Source organism: Mytilus californianus, unplaced genomic scaffold (genome assembly GCF_021869535.1).
Source record: "Mytilus californianus isolate M0D057914Y unplaced genomic scaffold, xbMytCali1.0.p SCAF_4, whole genome shotgun sequence".
NCBI lineage: Eukaryota > Metazoa > Mollusca > Bivalvia > Mytilida > Mytilidae > Mytilus > Mytilus californianus.
Genome location: NW_026262690.1, coordinates 87,303,688 through 87,325,221, shown reverse-complemented (window position 1 = coordinate 87,325,221; position 21,534 = coordinate 87,303,688). Strand labels below are relative to the sequence as shown.

The 21,534-nt window shown below is 32.5% G+C and overlaps 1 long non-coding RNA gene across 1 annotated transcript; it reads left to right on the top strand.

Moving 5' to 3' along the window:
* The first annotated feature begins 11,272 nt into the window (after positions 1-11,272).
* On the top strand, positions 11,273-20,386 carry LOC127738838 (uncharacterized). The gene is made up of 2 exons (XR_008000173.1): positions 11,273-19,366; positions 19,612-20,386. It is a non-coding gene; the product is annotated as an uncharacterized LOC127738838 (long non-coding RNA).
* The last annotated feature ends 1,148 nt before the right edge of the window (positions 20,387-21,534 follow it).

Below are 21,534 nucleotides of genomic sequence, written 5' to 3'. Positions count from 1 at the left end.
ATACCTTACAACAAAATTATTTTTATTTACCTGTGTACGTTATTTTATTTGGCGGCATTTTGTCCAAGGTTATGGTTGTCTTTCTGATATTGTTAAACATCTAACTCCCTTGTTTTATTAATTTTGTATTTACATTGTGTCATAGATCAAATTTATTCGTTCAGTGTATGTTCACTTGTTTTTGTTAATATGTCTTTTGATTGAGTTAAGCCATTTCAATTGATATTTTATAGTGTGTCTTTCTATGTTGTGATGTTACACTATCGTTTCAGGTAGGGTGAAGGTTGGCGCATATCAAAAAGTTTAAATCCGCTGCATTTGCTTGCACCTGTCCTAAGTCAGGAACCTGATGTTCAGTGGTTGTCGTTTGTTGATGTGGTTCAAATGTGTTTCTCGTTTCTCGTTTTTTTATATAGATTAGACCGTTGGTTTTCCTGTTTGAATGGTTTTACACTAGTCATTTTTTGGGGCCCTTTATAGCTTGTTGTTCGGTGTGAGCCAAGGCTCCGTGTTGAAGGCCGTACTTTGACCTATAATGGTTTACTTTTACAAATTGTGACTTGGTTGGAGAGTTGTCTCATTGGCACTCATACCACATCTTCTTATATCTATTAAACGCTTAAAAACTGAGAAAAAACAAAAAGTGGAATTAAAACGCAAAATTGAAGAAGAAAAGGACAATCTGAAACAACTTCAGTTACCGCCAAAAGTTCAGCCGTCGATTACAGAAAATCCTACAAAAGGTGAGAAAATTCATGACATTACTGACATTATTGCCTGCAGCACCGAAAAATCTGGAAAAGCAAATTGTTAATTTTCTTTGCCCAGAGCCTATCCCTCAGTATATATTAATTGAATTATAATATGTTGTTATCTTGGTGTGTGTATTTCTTTTTATGTTCTTTTTATTAACGTTATTACATGTATATTGTCTAGATTTCATTGCAAATATTATTGTTTATAATGATATTATTTATGTGTTACGTGTCCTCCTAGGATCCTAATTTGGTGAATAAGATATTCTATTCTATTCTATACTTTGCCAAAATGTGGATTTTACCGTGCTTTTTTCAAAAATATCATAAACTGAAGTATAGGTCGCCGTGCTATTTTTCAAGCTACAGTGTGTGCAAAATTTGGTAATTTTGCATAGATTATCCATGAAAAAAATTGTGAATAGAAATAAATCGGCTATCAGATAGAATTTTGAAATAAAATATGGGAAGATAGGTCTTATAACATGCATTTAGAAATTAAAAATAAAAAGTGGTATCAGCGAACTTGTTTTCTTTCTACAAGTAAAAAATGAAAATTTCATTAACATTCCTTTATGAAATTTTACAGTAATAGTTATCTCCCCATATATCGCTTTAGTTTAAAATTTGAATCGAACAAAAACAAATTTTATTTTTGTAAAAATGGTCTTAATAAATACAATAAATCACTTATTCTTCTTTATCAAAATAAACTGTTTTACTCAAACATTGCCATTCTGTCTCAATATTTTCCGATTTGAGCAAAAACTAGACTAATTTTGTACTGCTATTTTACAATCCAATAAAGCGATATAAGTTATCTACTTCAGTGAAAAACACAAAATATAAAGAAACATGTACTGATATATATATATAATTCGTCTCAAATTTAGCCCAACAAAGTTAATTAGATCTTCGAATTTTTGTTTTTCCCTCAGCGGGATTAGAACCTTTTGCTTCTGTGACATCGTGGCAACACCACCTGCACCGTGTCCACCGCCATATATAAGAGTAATGATTAATTAAGGGATCAATATAAACGCTCAGCCGGTAATGTCGCATTATAAACCCTGTCTGAGACCTGAATAACAATATAATATGCATATATGATTTCACTTTTATATATGCCTCTGTTAGTACATAACAGCTTTTAACTAAGTCAAAAATACCAGGTTTAAAATCAAAATACATGTACTTAGAATGATATCAATAGAGGTATACAAAACTGTTAATAAACAATGTCCAATGTATTAATATGAACCTATCGAAATTAAAAATTGTCGTTATTCTTTCAGAAATGACAATTATACATGTATATCGCTGATATTTACAGGTAAGGAAAACCGCCTATTAGTCTGATTAAAATCAAACCCGGCTCAGCGATCCCGTTTTCTGATATGTCGCGTTGCACATATACATAAACGATATATATATATATAAATATGGCAAGTGAGAGGTATGATTTTAATAGTCTGACCACCTATGTGCTGCACTCATTCAGATCGGCGTTTTGCATTTGCGCCGATCTGCATTTCACTTGCGCCGATTATTTCAGTCTGTCATTTGCGCCGATTGTTTTACAGGTAAATTACAGGTGAAAACTATTTCTATTTATCATTATAAACCTCTTCCACTAGCCAGTTATACATATGTTATGAATTATCAATTAAAACATGCATATAACTGTTGCCTCCTGCCCACAACGGGTAGGTGGAAGTAGGATTTCGAGCAAAACAAGTCAATTTTAAGGTTAAAAGCACTCTAGCTGTTTGCATCCACTAAAATAACTGATAAAATTGAGAATGGAAATGGGGAATATGTCAAAGAGACAACAACCCGACCAAAGCGCAGACCGTGGCAACAGCCGAAGGCCACCAATGGGTCTTCAATGCAGCGAGAAAATCCCGCACCCGGAGGTGGTCCTCAACTGGCCCCTAAATAAAATTGTGTGCTTGTTCAGTGAAAATGGACGTCACACTAAACTCCAAAACATAAATGAACTAAAATAAAAAAAAAACATACTAGACTTACAAAGGCCAGGGGCTTCTGACTTGGGACAGGCGCAAAAATGCGGCGGGTTTAAACATGTTTTGTGAGATCTCAACCCTCCCCCTATACCTCTAGCCAATGTAGAATAAAGAAACACACAGCAATATAATATCAAATGATATAAAAATCTATTTACAGCCTTTAAAATATCAAAGGACAATGAAACCTATTTACGCCATGAAAAAGGCACAGCACTAAAATGCAAAAAGGAGCAAATGGAACTTAAAATTATTGAATAGGCGCAAATGAAATTAACAACCAAATCGGCGCAAATGAAAAACTGAAAATTTATAAAATCGGCGCAAATGTCATACGCCCCATTCAGATATGCAGGAGCCAAACTATGAAACGAGCTGCCAACTAATATGAGGAAAGAATGCCTTTGGGTCACTTAAAAGTTTGGTTGGGAATTGGGAGGTCAACTTACAATTAGTATGATTAAGTTGATCTTATCTATCCCATGATATACTTGTAAAAAGGATATCATTAAAAATTAAGTTAGAGAGGTGACCTAAACCATGAAAATGACAGTGTGGGTCGGTTAAGAACTAATTAAAGTCTTCGACAAAAAGTATCACTTCAATTACCCCATCAGTGTAAATTTCCATTTTTTGAGTAGTGACTGTGGTATCAAAATAAGTTCTATGTGTGAACTATCTCGCTAGAGTTTAAACAAATAAAGTCATTTCGTAATTTTAATTTTACAACTGCTATTTATAAAAAGAGCGGTTGGTTCCATTTATTTTTAGCAACTTACTTTTACTCAAATGAATTAATGCATTTTGATTATTCTTGCCATGGTCCAAAACTTAATTTGATCAGATTTATCTAATGTTCAGCAATTTTGTGGTACTCAAATATCCTTTTTATTTTGTTTTTTTGTGCCTTTGTTTTTGTTTTACGCATATATACGTGATAAGAGAATCTTTATTTTGAACCCAAAAGTTCCATATATGAGTCATACATATATTCTGCCTAGTAAACATAATAAAATGTTAAAATATTTACTGAATAATGAGGGTCTGGATGGGGTGTTCAGAATAGGGAACAATGGGGGGAAATAATTAATAGAGAAAAATAATTAGAGAGAAAAAAATAAAGAACAGAAAATGATGGGGTACAACAGTATAAAGTCTTACTGTGGGGAAAATAAGAATTAGGCAATATAATACTGATTAAGAATAAAGAAATCGTGATAATAATAATTTGATGGTAAAGTAATTTTTATGAGAATTCTACAGAATAAGCATTATTTCTAAAGATAAAGAAACATGCCCCAAAAAATTAAAGAATACAGAAGGTAAGGACCCCCAATCCAGACCCTCATAATTATAGTTACTGTGACTTGACTGTAAGTGTTGCTCTCAACCTATTGCAACTTATTTAAAATTCTGACCAAATTGCAATTTTTTTTGTAAAACCAAACTGTTCAACTGGTCAGAAATTTGAACAAACTGTTGTAGGAAGTGCAAGGTGATAAAATAAAGCATACTTACAATCCTATAAGACTATAATTCCACTTCAATGTTATAATGAACAAGAGTGCACACGCTGAAATGTCTCGCCTTCTTTACTAACCATTGATATTATGTTGATAGTCCTAAATGAAAGCTTTACTACAACTATTACATAAACTTAACATGATCCAAGAAAATGAAGTCAAGGTCATATAAACCAAACGAGAAATACATGTACACCTTACAATCATTCAATACACTAAATATAGTTGACCTATTGCTTATAGTTTCTGAGAAACAGACTTAACCAAGAAAACTAAACATTGACCAATGAATCGTGAAAATGAGGTCAAGGTCAGATGAACCATGCCAGGCAGACATGAACAGCTTACAATCCTTCCATACAACAAATATAGCTGACCTATTGCTTATAGTTTAAGAAAAACAGACTGAAACACATAAACTTAACACTGAGCAATGAACCGTGAAAATGAGGTCAAGGTCAAATAAAACCTGCGAGACTGACATGTACATCATAGAATATTTCCATACACCAGATATAGTTGACTTATTGCATATCATGCATATAGTATAAGAAAAAAGGCAAAACACAAAAACTTAACTTTGACCACTGAACCATGAAAATGAGGTCAAAGTCAGACGACACCTGCCAGTTGGCCATGTACACCTTACAATCATTCCATACACCAAATATAGTAGACCTATTGCATAAAGTATAAGAAAAACGGACCAAAACACAAAAACTTAACTATAACCACTGAACCATGAAAATGAGGTCAAGGTCAGATGACACCTGCCAGCTAGACATGTACACCTTACAATCATTCCATACACCAAATATACTAGACCTATTGCATACAGTATAAGAAAAACAGACCAAAACACAAAAACTTAACTATAACCACTGAACCACGAAAATGAGGTCAAGGTCAGATGACACCTGCCAGTTGGACATGTACACCTTACAGTCCTTCCATACACCGAATATACTAGACCTATTGCTTATAGTATCTGAGATATGGACTTGACCACCAAAACTTAACCTTGTTCACTGATCCATGAAATGAGGTCGAGGTCAAGTGAAAACTGTCTGACAGGCATGAGGACCTTGCAAGGTACGCACATACCAAATATAGTTATCCTATTACTTATAATAAGAGAGAATTTAACATTACAAAAAATCTTAACTTTTTTTCAAGTAGTCACTGAACCATGAAAATGAGGCCAAGGACATTGGACATGTGACTGACGGAAACTTCGTAACATGAGGCATCCATATACAAAGTATGAAGCATCCAGGTCTTCCACCTTCTAAAATATAAAGCTTTTAAGAAGTGAGCTAACGCCGCCGCCGCCGCCGCCGCCGGATCACTATCCCTATGTCGAGCTTTCTGCGACAAAAGTCGCAGGCTCGACAAAAATCAGTCTAACAGTTTGTATTGAAATTTTATTGTTATTGTCATGATAAAGGTGATGGGTAGTAATTTTGAAAGTAGTAAAATCGTGATTTTCAAGAAAGGTAGGAAATACTTCATTGAATACTTATAGGGTTCTGTCTCCTGAGAGAAGTTTTATAAAAAATAATGGACTAGTGCTAGCAAGTGTACGTGCTTGTGATTGAATTGAATGGAATAATTAATGCTAGATTATTTAATACAACCAAGACAGATGTCATACTGTATAAAGGAGCACATATGGCTTTGTTTGTTCCAGTTATGAATATCGGTGGCAATGCTGAGGTAGAGATTGATAATGTTGATGTTTGTCACATTGATGTGAAAAAAGATAGAAGACTGATGCACAGTTACCTGGACAAGAAGTTTCTTGATGGAAAGAAGTTATTAACCGATCAATTTTGGAAGGTGTTAATGCAATACCAAGAGACATATTTGCAAATCCTAATTGAAAACCTGGAAAAACTTTGTTCGTGATGCATTCTATCAAATTACATGATGAAACACCAATCAAAGAACCCCCGATAAGGGTCCTATTATTCAAGATGCAAATTTTGGTAAATGAAGAAGCGCATTTGCAGAAGAAAAGTATGACAGAACAAATAATGTCTCTGCATAGAATAATCATGTATTCCATGGTCTGCTCCCATTGTCTTTGTATCCAAAAAAATAAATACTCTGGTCATGACAGCTATGTGTGGATTGCCGGAAATTAAATGAAAAGACAATAAAAGATGTGTATCCCATACTGAGAACTGAAGATAACTAGGATGCTTTGTGTGATATATCAACTGGACTTGGATAGGGCTTATAATCAAGTACCAATGAAACCTAAGGAAAACAATGCGTTTTCCACCTCAAACGATGGAGTTTAGCAGTATACATCAATGCCATTCAGACTATGTAATGCGGCATCAACGTTAAAGAAAATAAATGATTGATTGATTAATTGATTGATGTTAAATGCCACTTTCAGCACTATTGGCTAGCGGTTATTTTTATTGGTGGAGGAAGCTGGAGTGCCCGGAGTGAACCACCGACCTTCGGTAGGAAAATTGACAATCCTAGTCAATTAAGTTTGGAGTCGAACGCACCAGCAATGTGTGGGATTCGAACTCACAACCTCCGTGTTGGCAGGCTAGTGATCATGTGACAGTAGCTAGGCCACTCGCTCACCGAGGTCCCGAGAATAGTTGAAGCAGCAGTTAGCAGACTTCAGTGGTATATTGCAGTGTCATATCTAAATTTTATATAAAAAAAGAAGATGTGTTATGATTGCCAATGAGACAACTTCCCCCCAGAGACCGAATGAAGTAGAAGTTAACAACTTTTAGCATTTTATTAACATCTTTTAACTCTTTGTATAGTTACATTTAATGACATCGTATTTGGGGCCGATATCCATTTGCGCCAGTTTCTGTGTGCTTGACTAATGTATGTGATTTCATTCCCCAATCAAATAACTGTGTACGAGTCATCCGTAAATAGCCTTGCATAGCATGATTTAACAGCATATCTCCATCTAATTTCTTTATTTTCTCTACAAAAGTCTGACGGAATTTATTATCACAACTAGGTCGGTTTCAGGCCCACTATCAGACTCTATCTTTTTGAACAAAATTTCAAACATCCTTACAAGTGAGTATTCTTAATGCTACATGTACATAGGTAAATCGTTTACAGGTAAATATGGCGCAAAAGTATACCATAAGAAAATAAACTGTTGACACACAGATATGTCTCGCCTATTGGCATAAAATTCAGAAAAAGACAATCTGATGGACTGTATCATATTCTATGTTCAGTGGACCGTGAAATTGGGGTAAAAACTCTAATTTGGCATTAAGATTAGAAAGATCATACAAGGAAACATGTGTACTAAGTTTCAAGTTGAGTGGACTTCAACTTCATTAAAAACTACCTTGACCAAGAACTTTAACCTGCCCACTCGCACTATCATTTTCTTTGTTCAGTTAACCGTGAAATTGGGGTCAAAACTCTAATTTGGCACTTAGACTACTCAGTTTGGCATTAAAATTAGAAGGATCATATCATAGGGAACACGTGTACTAAGTTTCAAGTTGAGTGGACTTCAACTTCATCAATAAAATGCTGGGGTGCAGCTTGATACGACCGCAGAGGTCGAACCCTGAACAGTTGGGGAAAGTATGGACACAACATTCAAGCTTGATACAGCTCTGAATTTGGATTGTGATTAAATATTTGACACAGCATAGGTTTCTGACACAGAATGAATGTGGTCTAAGAACTTAAAAAAATTTAATTTATCTATTCAAACCATATCATTATTATTTGCTTTTATATATAAATCAGAAATAACCAATTTAAAATGGAAAATTTTAAAGAAAAAAAAAGGAAAAAAAGGGAAAAAAAATCCCCCCCCCAATTTTTTGCACCCCTTATGATTCATCACCCCAAAACTCAATAACAGCCTTCCCTTTGTGGTATGGTACCTTGCAGTACAATTTCAGAGAGATCCATACACTTGAACACAAGTTATTGTCTGAAAACTAGAAAAATGCTTGTATTTTGCCCCTTTTTGGCCCCTAATTCCTAAAATTTTGAGGCAATTGCCCCCAAAATCAATCCCAGCCTTCCTTTAGTGGTATGGTACCTTGCAGTACAATTTCAGAGAGATCAATACACTTGAACACAAGTTTTTGTCTGGAAACTAGAAAAATGCTTATTTTTGGCCCCTTTTTCCTAAACGTTTTGGGCAATTACCCCCAAACTCAATTCCAGCTTTCCTTTTGTGATATGGAACTTTGTAGTACAATTTCAGAAAGATCCATACACTTACACACAAGTTATTGTTATGAAACTAGAAAAAATGCTTGTTTTTTTTTGCCCTTTTTTGGCCCCTAATTCCTAAAATTTTGAGGCAATTACCCCCAAAATCAATCCCAACATTCCCTTTGTGATATGGGACCTTGTGGTACAATGTCAGAGAGATCCATACACTAACACACAAGTTATGTCTGGAAGTTACAAAAATGCTTATTTTTGGCCCCTTTTTGGTCCCTAATTCCTTAACTGTTGGTACCATAACCCCCAAAATCAATCCCAACCTTCCTTTTGTGGTATTGAACCTTATGGTAAAATTTCATAGAGATCTATTCACTTAAACTAAAGTTAGAGTGCGAAAATCAATTTGTCTTCGGACGACGACGCCAACGTCATACCAATATACGACCGCGAATTTTTTTTGCGGTCGTATAAAAACTACCTTGACCAAAAACTTTTACCTGCCCACTCCCACTATCATTTTCTATGTTCAGTTGACCCTGAAATTGGGGTCAAAACTCTAAATTGGCATTAAAATTAGAAAGATCATGTCATAGGGAACATGTGTTCTAAGTTTCAAGTTGATTGGACTTCAACTTCATCAAAAACTACCTCAACCAAAAACTTTAACCTGAAGCAGAACAGACAGACGAATGGACGCACAGACCGAAAAACATAATGCACCTAGGTGGGGCATAAAAATCAAAAACACTCAAATTTGAACACCCTATAAAATTTGATTTGTTAAGTGTTACACGGACCATATTGAACTAGTAACATTTTGAAATAGGAATTTCAAGTGCTAGGCGGGGTTGAATTGTAGTATTTTCATTACTAGTTTGATTTCAGAATAATAATGTTTAGTGTTAAGATTCTGCACGGTGTCTATTGAGAGAACTATGACGAAAACAAAGCCATCTTAGCTAAATATATATTAAAAGAAAGCAAATAAACTTAAGGGTTTTAACAGGAAGGCAATTCAACTCTCAAAGTTGTATATTTTCAAAAATGCCAAAATTCCAGTTATAACACGCCCAACAGGGCTATATTCGTTTAAGGAAGATGAACAAGAGGAATTTGTAGGTTTGCATTTTACCTCCTTAAAGGTAAAGGTCTTCAATACCCATTTGTTATCGAAAATTTAGTATAAAATGGGTTTTTGTATGTTTAAGAATGACGAGTATAGTTTCATCTCATAAAGTAATCAGATATTTATGTCTGTACAGACTTTTGATGAAAACTATATTGCTTACATTAATAGCCTTCAAATTCTTATAACAGAATTCTATATGGAAACAGTGCTTATCAACATCTGTGGTAAGTAGTTGTTAAAGTTTATGATTAGCAATATCAATAATTATGGCAACAAGTCTGTAAGCAAACCCTAGATAAGCCATTTGACTTTTAGGATAACTTGTAAATACTTTCGCTTGAAAAAAGGAACAAAACATTCAAATATTTTTTTTATTGGAACACCAAAAATACTTTTTTTCTTGAACACTTCACAGTTAATCATTAAACATCTTTCAAACTCACTGCTAGTAAAATGATTAAGTAAACATTAATATAATTTGTGCAAGTTAGTACACATTGTATTTTACACTTTATTCTCTCAAAAGGGTTTGTTCAATATTTGAAAAATGTTACCAACATCAACAACCTTAATCTGTTCTACTGTAATCACAAGTGATAATATACACTTATACTCGTTGTAGTACATTAAAAAATCATACAAATAACTAATGGTACAAGAAATTTAATAAACAAAACAATAATAATTCCTGCTGGCATGATTTATTATTTGAATTATACTAAATGAACCAAAAAACATATCACCACTATTATAAATTCATTTGCCAAATGGCTACATTTTTTGAACTAATCAGAAATTATGACACAATGGTTTTTAAAGCAAGGAAATCAAGTCTTAAATTTGAAAACATTCTGAAATAGATTTTTCAATTATCAAAAAATTTGATTTGTGTTTAACCTGAAAAAAATTGAAGCCTACTTGAAGTCTTCGACAGGCAGAAAGATATCTATGTAGCATTAAAAAAATATCTTTAGCATAAAAACAAAGCAGATTTAAGTCTATAGTAGTCTCAAAGGACATCTAGCTAAGGTCTACAAAGAGGTAGTATGTTTATTTTGTTGCTAAGTGTATTATTAAAAAAATAAATATATACTGGTAAATTCTGGAGCTTCACATCCTTTGAACTGTTAATACAAAAACAGAAGTCCTAAGAAGCCCTAAGATATCTTTCATGAAAATTCTTTCTTCAGAAAACAACACATAATTATCATTTATTTATCTCAACATATAGAAAATAATAACAATTCTCACAACACATGCTATTTATTGTATACATCAATGAATCAGTAACCCAATGACACACAACTCATATTACTCTTTTGCAACACTACAAAAAATGTACTGGTATACAGAGAAAAAGTAGTTCAGTGACAATTTACCTTGTCAATTTAAAGAGGTTTCAGAGAAAACAGAAGCAATTGAGGCAAAATCACATTGCATGCTTCTTCTCATGATATTCCTTGTTTGAGAAAAAGAATAATTACTCAGCACCATCTAGGACTGGCCATGAAAACTACAGTGGTGTTGAAATAGGGCAACTCTCAGTTTTTTTTTAAAGAACACAAATATTCATTCAAAAACAAAACATTAGATTAAAACAGTTATGATATGTATTAGAGATGCATTAGTTCATTGTATGCTTAAAATTCCCCTTTGATTTCTAGCAGCACATGTATATTGGTTATACATGTATATTATATGCTGATTGTCAGAAAATATTTTAATAAGGCTTTCAAAATCGATCTGATAATAATATTTTACCAGTAATTCAGTTTATTATGCATTCTAGTTAGGGCTATTCCATTAAAATGTATGTGGGAGGGTAGGAAGGGACTTTCAAAATATCCCTACAACTAAGAACCATTTTTTAGATAATTTTGCATAATGGTAATAGATGCATACTGAAAAAAAGACCCATGACCCACATTCAATAATTAAACTTCCCTTCCTACCCTCTCACATTCTAATGGAATAGCCCTTATCATGGCAAATAATATATTCTTGAGCAAGGAAAATCTGTTAACCTGATCAAATGATTTATTAAAACATATCTTTCCTCTTATAAGTCTTAATTGCAAGAAAATTAAGTAACATGTCTTTATTTCTTATATAAATATATATTAAGTTCTAGGATCAGCCATCTTCACAGGATCTGAAAGTTTCCTCTTTTTTTTTAATTGATATAATCTCATTGTCACGTGTGATTGACAAAAACATTCTTCCTTTGCTAGTTTTTTAAAAGTTATATTACTATGAGACTAAGTGCATTGTTGCTGTGTAGGATGTTCAACATTCCCCTAGGTAAATAAAAAGTAATAGGAACTGTTTATGACTTAAAAGTATTTTTAATAAAGATTTTTACATAAGTTATGACACAGATCTAGATTTGATTGCATGACCCTAATAAATTTAATGTGTCCTCTGTTAAAATTTATATTTTTTTCCAGATTTCTGAGGGTGCCCCTGCCTGAATACTCTCCTGAAGTGGTAAAAAAAACATATTGAAAATAACTGACAGAGAAACAAAAATGTGCAGATATATGTAGGATTTAATACATTTAAAGGGTAATACAAGCCTTCAATGAGTAAAATTATATTCAGCAAAAAATACCCTTTAAGTATTGGATGATATCAATAAGACATAAAAACATTCAATAAAGAACAATGAACATACAGGTGGATAATTAGACATTAATTTTATAAATATTTATATTGCGATTACAATATTATGATGGATCTGTTGTGTGTATGTGGGTGAATCCTCATCATTGAGGGGCCTGATGGGTTATTTTCGTTCTTCGTGATCGGCGCATTTTCGCTATCGTGATCCGTTTTTCTACGGATTTTTTTTTTTTATATTTTCGTGATCTGTGATCATGGAAATTTATTTTCTGTGAATCATGATTGACAAAAAAATCAACTCGTGAATCGTGATGAGACCCCCCATCAGGCCCCTCATCATTAACAATAAATATTTTAAAATTTATGGAGGGATTTTCATGAGCCACTATTCTTCTCTATAACTATTAAGGAATTTAATTATGAATTTTGAAATTAATTTTCTATAGTATTCACTTAAAAACTTGCATTAAGAATCAATTTGTTTCTTAATTTTGTAAAAACTGAAAAAGTTGGAACCCAAGTATTTGAATCGAATATCTATTATTTTTACACATGGAAAACTTGTAAATCTTTCAATATATGACTAAAACATAACAATAGTTTGACACAATGCCTGACTGCAACATTCTTTAATAATTTAAACTTGACTAAAACTATTTAAAAGTTTTACTCTACAATATATCTAAATAAAAACAAAATTGAGCTGAGTATACATTAAAAAGAACAAACAAAACAAATGTACTTGATGAAAATTCATCTCATATTTCATATTTCACATACTAATCTATAACAGAGTAATTATGAGCAAGTGAAACTACAAAATACCAAACAGTTGTGTAGTGTGATACATATTAAATATGTTATATACTTTCTTAACTTGTATTTTAAATTAATTCTTTTTATGTACTATATCTGATTTTTGTTTATAATTGTAGAATCTGGAACCCATATTGAATTTCTTGAAGGCTTCTAAACTATTCTTGCAGGTGTCTTCTGTTATATTTCTTTATGAATATAAATTCAAACAGTTACTAACTTTAATTCATTGAAATCAATTTGAAACAATCCATTATGGAATGACATTATAAATTTGATGACAATACACTGTTATGTCAACATTTTCTGTGAAATTTGATCAGTTGGTAATTGAAATTAGTGAAAGAAAAGATGGTTGATGAAAATATTATCATTTATATATGCAGAGGTGGATTTAGGGGGGGGGGTCAGGGTGCAGGGCCCCTAAATCTGCCTCTGGATATATAAACGATAATATTTGTGGGAAAAATTTGGTTGATTATATAGGGAATCACCGAGGCATGACTCGAGCAGGCCCCCTCTTAGGCAGTCAGTGGGCCCCCTTGTGAAAATTTCTGGATCCTCTTTTGGAATTGTCTTGGATTTTTTTTGTTTTTTTTTATACTTTTTTGCAAATAAAGATTAAGTCTTGAAAAAAAATCTTCTCATAAAGCAATGAAATAATGTGTTGCTTTAGCTTTACTTTGATAAGCAAATACCCAGGGACTTTTAAAAGGAGAAACCTTTAAGGACGGACATATTGATATAGAGATTTGATCTCAGATACTTAAATTGTCACTCAATTACTACACTGGAATGTACAAACAGGGAATTGATAAAAACTGGAACAAAGTTAACAAAAGAAAATAAATTTAGTCTCTCTTAAAAATCCAATTAAGTAAGGTTAGCCTTGCACGCATAGCTAAGGGTCATCAATTGACTAATATAGAAGTAAATATAAAACTAACTAACCTCTTAGCTCTACATGCTTTACTGACCCTCCTAAGTCAAGTGAATATGGAAAAAAAATATTATTATCAAATTTCCTTATTACAAATTTTTCCACTTTTAAATCAATTCTTGTATAAAGAATAAATTAGATACAGTCTGATGACAAAAACTGTTGTATAACTGTATATATAAAAATTCTGATTTGATTCTTATAATACAGCTAAAAGACAACCATATGGTAAAAACATTAAAAACAATATACTGACCCAATGCTTTCAATAAAATGATATAACAATAAATTAAATATTTATAAAGAATCAATCTATTCAAAAATATAACAGAGGTTATCATTGCAACAACCATAAATAAACTGTTGACACAGGGACATGTCTAGCCTGTATCTTATTTTGATAGTAACATTCAAATGTTGAGATTAGAATGACAATGATTCAAAATGTAAACTATAGAAATCAAACTAAACCTATGCACCATGACAGAAGGTGCAGTGCCACATAATCTCCATAAAATTGATATTTGTCCATGAAAATGGCAGAAGAAACTTTTCCATGATGTCACAATTACATTTATTTATAGTTGTTGTTTATTTTATGTATTACCTCAACATTAAGAGACATATATAAGTGTATATCATAAATTAAAACTTCAAATTCCAGTGCAATTTTTTTGACAACTAAGGCACTCATCACAACCTATCCTTTAATTGCTAATATCTATTTACAGTTTAAGTGCACTTACAAAAATACTGTTGACAAGAAAAAATATACTTGGTACATATTTTATATAAAGCTAAATAAACATGATTCAATTCATGAAAACTGTCAACAATTGATGATGCTGATTGTAAATTAGGAAAAACATTCCTTAAAAAAAATAATCATGTAAAAACAACAAACTGTTGTAAGTATATTAAGAAATCAATTGCATAACAATATGTTCAACCTATTAAATAAAATACCAGCTATTGCATAGTTTCAACTCTCTTATTTGGCACCATATATGTTAGACTAAAGCAATCACCCACTTTCCACTTGCATTTATAAATTAAAGTGGATTGTTAAGGCTGTTATAAGTGGGTCAGCAAGTATAGTATAAAAATATTTCTCAATAGTACAAATAAAATGCTCCGCTGGGCGCAGCTTGATACGACTGCAGAGATCAAATCTTGAACAGTTGGGGCAAGTATGGACACAACATTCTAGCTTGATACATCTGAATTTGGATTGTGATTAAATACTTGACACAGTATAGGTTAAGCAGTGTTAATACAGATAACACTATCAATCCACCAGACAGACTATCCGGTAAATTAAAACATCAACAGTTTCCAAGTACCATGGCATAGAACAGAATTGAGGAAAGAATCGTTCTATCCAAGAAAAATTATAAAGGAACTGGAACGCATTACCATTTATCACCACCAGTGCAGGTAGTCTTGAATGTTTCAAGACTAAGGGAGCTGCCATTTGATTTTTATGGGGGGCTAGGATGAAAAATGTTGTCCTGCATTTTTTTTAGTTGTAATCTCTGTCATGCCTTTTTATTTTTCACTCTATTCGGTCCTGCCTTTTTTTTTTTTTTTAGTTTATCCTGACTTTTTTTTACATAAATTGTCATCCTACCTTTTTTTTTTGCAAAGTGTCTCATCCTGCCTTTTTTTTTACTCAAAACTCCTGTCCTGCCTATTTTTTTCAAATTTCATCCTAGCCCCCCCATAAAAATCAAATGGTAGCTCCCTCACCTACATGAGATGATCTAGACCGTCGTCCAAGATGTTTTTAACTTCACTGTGTATAGAATGTATAGCACAAATCTTCACATTATTTTTCTATAAAATATTTACATGCGCATCCAAAAGTGGCAAAATAATCAGTTTATTGATGGTGGCCTAGTAATGGAAGAAGTGGATGAAGGTTTCTGACACAGAATGAATGTGGTCTAAGAACTTAAAAGATTTGAAATTGGACATTTATCTATTATGGTCCAATATCCAAAATCTAAATACATGGTTAGATTCGGCATATCAAAGAACCCCAAGAATTCAATTTTTGATGAATTAATCAAACAAAGTTAAATTTTGGACCCTTTGGACCTCAATATGGACCAATTTGATAACAGGGTCCAAAATCCAAAATCTAAATACACTGTTAGATTCAGCATATCAAAGAACCCCATATATTAAATTTTAGTTGAAATAAAATAAAGTTTAATTTTGGACCCCATTTTGGACCAACTTGAAAACTGGGCCCAAAATCAAAAATCTAAATACACGGTTAGATTCAGTATATCAAAGAACCCCTCAAAGTTTTTTTTTACTAAAATCAAACTAAGTTTAATTTGGACACTTTGGATCTTAATGTGTACAAATTTGAAAACCAGGCCCAAAATCAAAAATCTAAATACACTGTTAGATTCAGTATATCAAAGAACCCCAAGAATTAAATTTTTGTTGAAATCAATCAAAGTTTAATTTTGGACCCTTTGGACCTTAAGGGCATACGATAGTTACAGTGGAGGTAATGACGTCGCTAACGTAAAATATTATTTTTCACGACTTCAAACTGTGACATATTGGGAAAAGATGCATTTTTGGACTGATTTTCATCATTCAGACTGATTTATCTTGAAGATGAGTTCATGGACCCCTCTTTTGAAAAATAACATTTGGCTTGATTATGTATGAAGATTACTTGTGCCAATTTTTATAAACAAATCACCGATGAATTTTTTCAAATTAGAATAATATACAACAAAAAATGCCATTTTTTTTACTAAAATCATGAAAATGTGTTAAAGATGAATTATTTCCAAAGAAGTGTTATACAAATTCAAAGCACATTTATTTAGAGAAGATATCACAGATGTTTCTACAAAAGTCCGCTTCCATTTATCTTTTAACACAAAAAAGTTAGGCATGTCTCAGGGGCGGGTCCAGGTAAGGGCGTAATGGGCGTACGCCCCCCCTTTTCCAAAAAAAAAAAAAAAAAAAAACTATCGTTATCTGCTTATATTGTATTGAATATGGCAATTTATCATATTCATTAATTAAACACATACTCTGATTTCTTTTATACTGATTCCCCCATCCGATGGGTGACTTGGACACCTTTTTTAAACAACCAAAGCGGTAAGTAAATCTATACATGAAATGGTTGTTTTGTGTGACACTTCCCCAATGGCCATTCTACATCTACCCGGGGGATACTCGCTATATATATGATACCGGGTTTGTTCCGACAAACGGGGTTGCATTTTCAGCTAATTGTCTGAAATGGGGTTATGTTTTTTTCGCCTTGCATTGGAAGGGGTCAGATTTGACTATCTAGAACGGGGTATTATAAATACAATGTTACACTATTGTTTCAGATAAGGGTGAATGTTTGGTACCATTAAAACGTTTAAACCCGCTGCAACTGTTTGCACCTGTCCTAAGTCAGGAATCTGATGTTTAGTAGTTGTCGTTTGTTGATGTGGTTCATAAGTGTTTCTTATATAGATTAGACCGTTGGTTTTCCCGTTTGAATGGTTTAACACTAGTAATTTTTGGGGCCCTTTATAGCTTGCTGTTCGGTGTGAGCCAAGGCTCCGTGTTGAAGACCGTACTTTGACCTATAATGGTTTACTTTTATAAATTGTGACTTGGATGGAGAGTTGTCTCATTGGCACTCATACCACATCTTTTTATATCTACTAAATTGAAAACAACGTTCAAACCTATGATTGCAATTTTTATACGTGTGCATGCAAAACAAATTTCTTGGTAAAAGGGCCTAAATACAGCACAAACAACATTTTCCAAAAGACCAAAACAGTGAAAAGGTATATTTTAACAAAACGGGTATATATATATATCAAAAGTTCAGAAAAAGCTATCGTTAAAGATTTATTTTCCATTTTTCATGCCCATTTCATATAACCTTTTAACTGAATTTATAACTTCTTCCAAAGATTTGATATCCACATGTTAATCAATACATAATTTGAATGATCCGAAGGCAGACTATTTTCACCAATTTGTCTATCATGGAGTCTGTTATAATACTTCATAATTTGATGCTAAATTGTTGAAATCCAGGAGCTTCTGACCTTCCCCATGGACCCTATACCAGGGCAACCGGAATTTCGCCTCCTGTTCATAAAATCCTGGCCTAGGACTATTGAAATGTAAAGTAACGCCCTATACCCTAGAATTTGGAATTTCTCGTTATTGGTCTACTGCTGTTAAGATCCATCCAATCATTTTAATATACCATAGACAATTAGTGGAGAGAATTTGGCATAAAAAATATCAAACCCTGACACTTTAACTATAAAATATACATGCACCAAGTCAAAGAACCGTTATATTAGTGCATTTCACAATTATTTTATGTTTTTTAGCCAAAAAAAGGTCCAAAAAAATTGTATTCTACGCCCCCTCTTTCAAATATCATGGAATCGCCCCTGTGTCTTTCCAAAGGATAGAAATGTCATGCAAGAAACCGAAATTTCCAGTAAATGTCTAAAATTTTTATCCCATTTATCTCTAAAAGTAGCACATGAAGGTCTATTTTTTATTACATATTTGAATTGACTAGGTAAAAAATAGCTTGTATGCAAACTTTCATAAAAAAAATTCACTGTGGGATCAAAACTGTATCGTATGCCCTTAATGTGGACTAAATTGAAAACAGACCCCTAAAATTAAAAATCTAACTACACAGTTAGATGAGGCATATCAAAGAACCGAATAATTCAATTTTTGATGAAATAAAACAAAGTTTATTTTGGACCCTCTTGACCTCAACGTGGACCAATTTAAAAACAGGGGCCCAATATCCAAAATCTAAATACATGGTTAGATTAAGCATACTAAAAAACCTCTAAGAATTCAAGACTTTGAACTAAACCCCATTGAAATTGGTCAAGAAATAAGCAATTTATACATAGTATTAATAAAAGTATTGTTTTTGGCCCCTTTTTCCTAAATGGTTAGGGCCATAACACCCAAAATCAATCCCAACCTTCCTCTTTTGGTATGGAACCTTGTGGTACAATTTCATAGAGATCCATTTACTTATACTAAAGTTATTGTCTGGATGACTCCGACAACGTCATAACATTATACGATGGCAAATATTTTGCGGTTGTATAAAAACAATAAGGCATCTAATGAATTTACATTTAAATCTGGAACGGGAACCCAATTATTTCCCCTATTACTTCAATGCAATTTTATCATAATTGATGGGCAGATTTTTTATTCCCTATTATATTAGACTGCAAAATTTCAATTACTTTCTCATACTAGTAGCCCCCTTCATGGTTTCTTGGAGAAGTCTTGAAGGGTCATGACTGGCATTTAAGGTGGTACCTAACACTACAGGGAGATAACTCTGTAAAAATCAGCTAGACGTTTTTATCACGTTGTATTGTTAAGGAAATATTAAGCTTCTCAATGATCAAAATTAGTGTTTTCAAAAATTTTTGGTTGAAATTTTTTGAAATTTTTATATTTTTGTCAAAGGGTCAAAGTAAACATTTTGTCAAAATTTTATGAAAATTAAATGAGCCAAATTAATATTAGTCAAGGTGTTGGGTACCACCTTAAGAGAGTAATACTGTTTTGAGTATTTATACTGCCATTTCATTAACTTTATTAACTTCCTGGTTAAAATTGAAAATAAAATTAGGACCATTTACTTAGACAATCATCCACCCTATACATTTCAGAATCACTTAAAATTTAACAGAAGTTGAAAGTTTAATGAAAACCCTGTGAATATACTACAAATTTAAGCATCTTTACATAATTTTCATCTTATACCTATATCTTATTTAAAAGATGGTAGATTTATATAGGAATTATTTCGTTGATACTGGATTGATATCCTGTAACTGGGATCCTATTACACCTTCCATACAAAATGGTTGAGCATTGGTAAAAATGATTGAGCAATGGTATTAAATACCATTTCAATATCTAAATTATCCTATAAGCTTTACTCATTTACAGTGTGACATTTTTATCCACTATGCACTCCATAGCATGCTAACAATGAGCTTCATTATCATTGGTTATCTAATGAGTAAAACCTGCAACAGTTTCCAATTTAATTTAATCTGCTAAAGTTTTCAGTATCATCTATCTACTCAAATATCTACAGAAATTACTTGTCAATTAAAATTGTAATATTACTTTTATATTGTAAATTAATTGTAATGTTTTATATTTTAACATAGTTTGCATACACAATTGCATATTGCATTTTAATATAAACTCACAACCTTTGCACTTTAAAAAAAAAGTCATTTATAAAAGATGTATGACTATGTTGTGTCAGTTGTCAGGCTAACTAGTCAAACAAAAACTCTATCATAATATATCCCCTGGTATCAACTGCATTCAAGTTACCTATGATGCTTCCTTGTTTGCTTTTGATACAGGTAGGAAAGAGACATTTACACACATTTTACATGCCTATGGCCCATAAGGTATCGCCCCCTGGTGTCAGCTGCCTTTGGGAAACCATAATGCTTTCCTAATTGCTGCTGACACAGGATGAGTCATGGACATGCTTAATTTCTACTTTCTTTTTGGCTAATTATTATATATTTAATTGATCCAACTTTTTGTGTACTATACATATGTGGATATCTATTTTTCTTTTTTTCTTTTTGGGCTGCTTGTTTGTTATCTCCCGTATGAAATTATAAGGCGTATTACGCCTGGAAATAAGGCGTAAACCAGGCGTGAGTGGTACTTACGTGTCTAGATCCAGGCGTAAGGGAGCAGGAAACGTAAATTTCTAGTCCTTACGGGCGTAGAAAAAAGTGGTAAACCTGGCGTAAATTGAAATAAGCAAGGCGTAAATTTTCTTACGGGCGTAAAACTGTTGGTATGGCGTAAGTCATAATACCCATAATGCTTTGTTTAAAGGATCATGGGAATTTTTTTCAAAATTTGGCTCTTTGGTTTTAGTTTGCAAGAGTTGGACTTATGGCAGCTTCATATGTTCAGGGATAATTAGCTTGTTTTGTGCTTTTTGAAAGAATTTGAAATTGGAAATATGGAATCAAATTGATTAATAAAAATTGTGAAAAAATGGAAAGTAAAACATGGTAAATAATAATTATGTGAGTATAACCTAAGTTATTAAGTTTTAAGTTCTAACAGTAATTTTGAAATCCCAAAACCTTTAACCTTGGATAATAACATTAAAATCTTTTACATGAAGTTAAATTGCAGTATTATCATTATATTTTAAAGGACATTAATTTATAAAAACTTAGTTAATTAAAATGCTTAAGTTTTATTTCAAGAAAAATTAATTGTCATAATTCTTTTTTAAACTTTAAACTTATTTGAGCCAGTGGCAGTGTCTGTCTAAAATGTATTTATTTCTATATTAGCTTCTTCAATGGTTAATATTTCCAGTTTTATGTCAAACAATGAGAAATTAAAGCAACAGTACAGAAGTTTGTATTGAATACACAAAAGAACACAGCTAGGGTAACACACTGATTTGAAATAA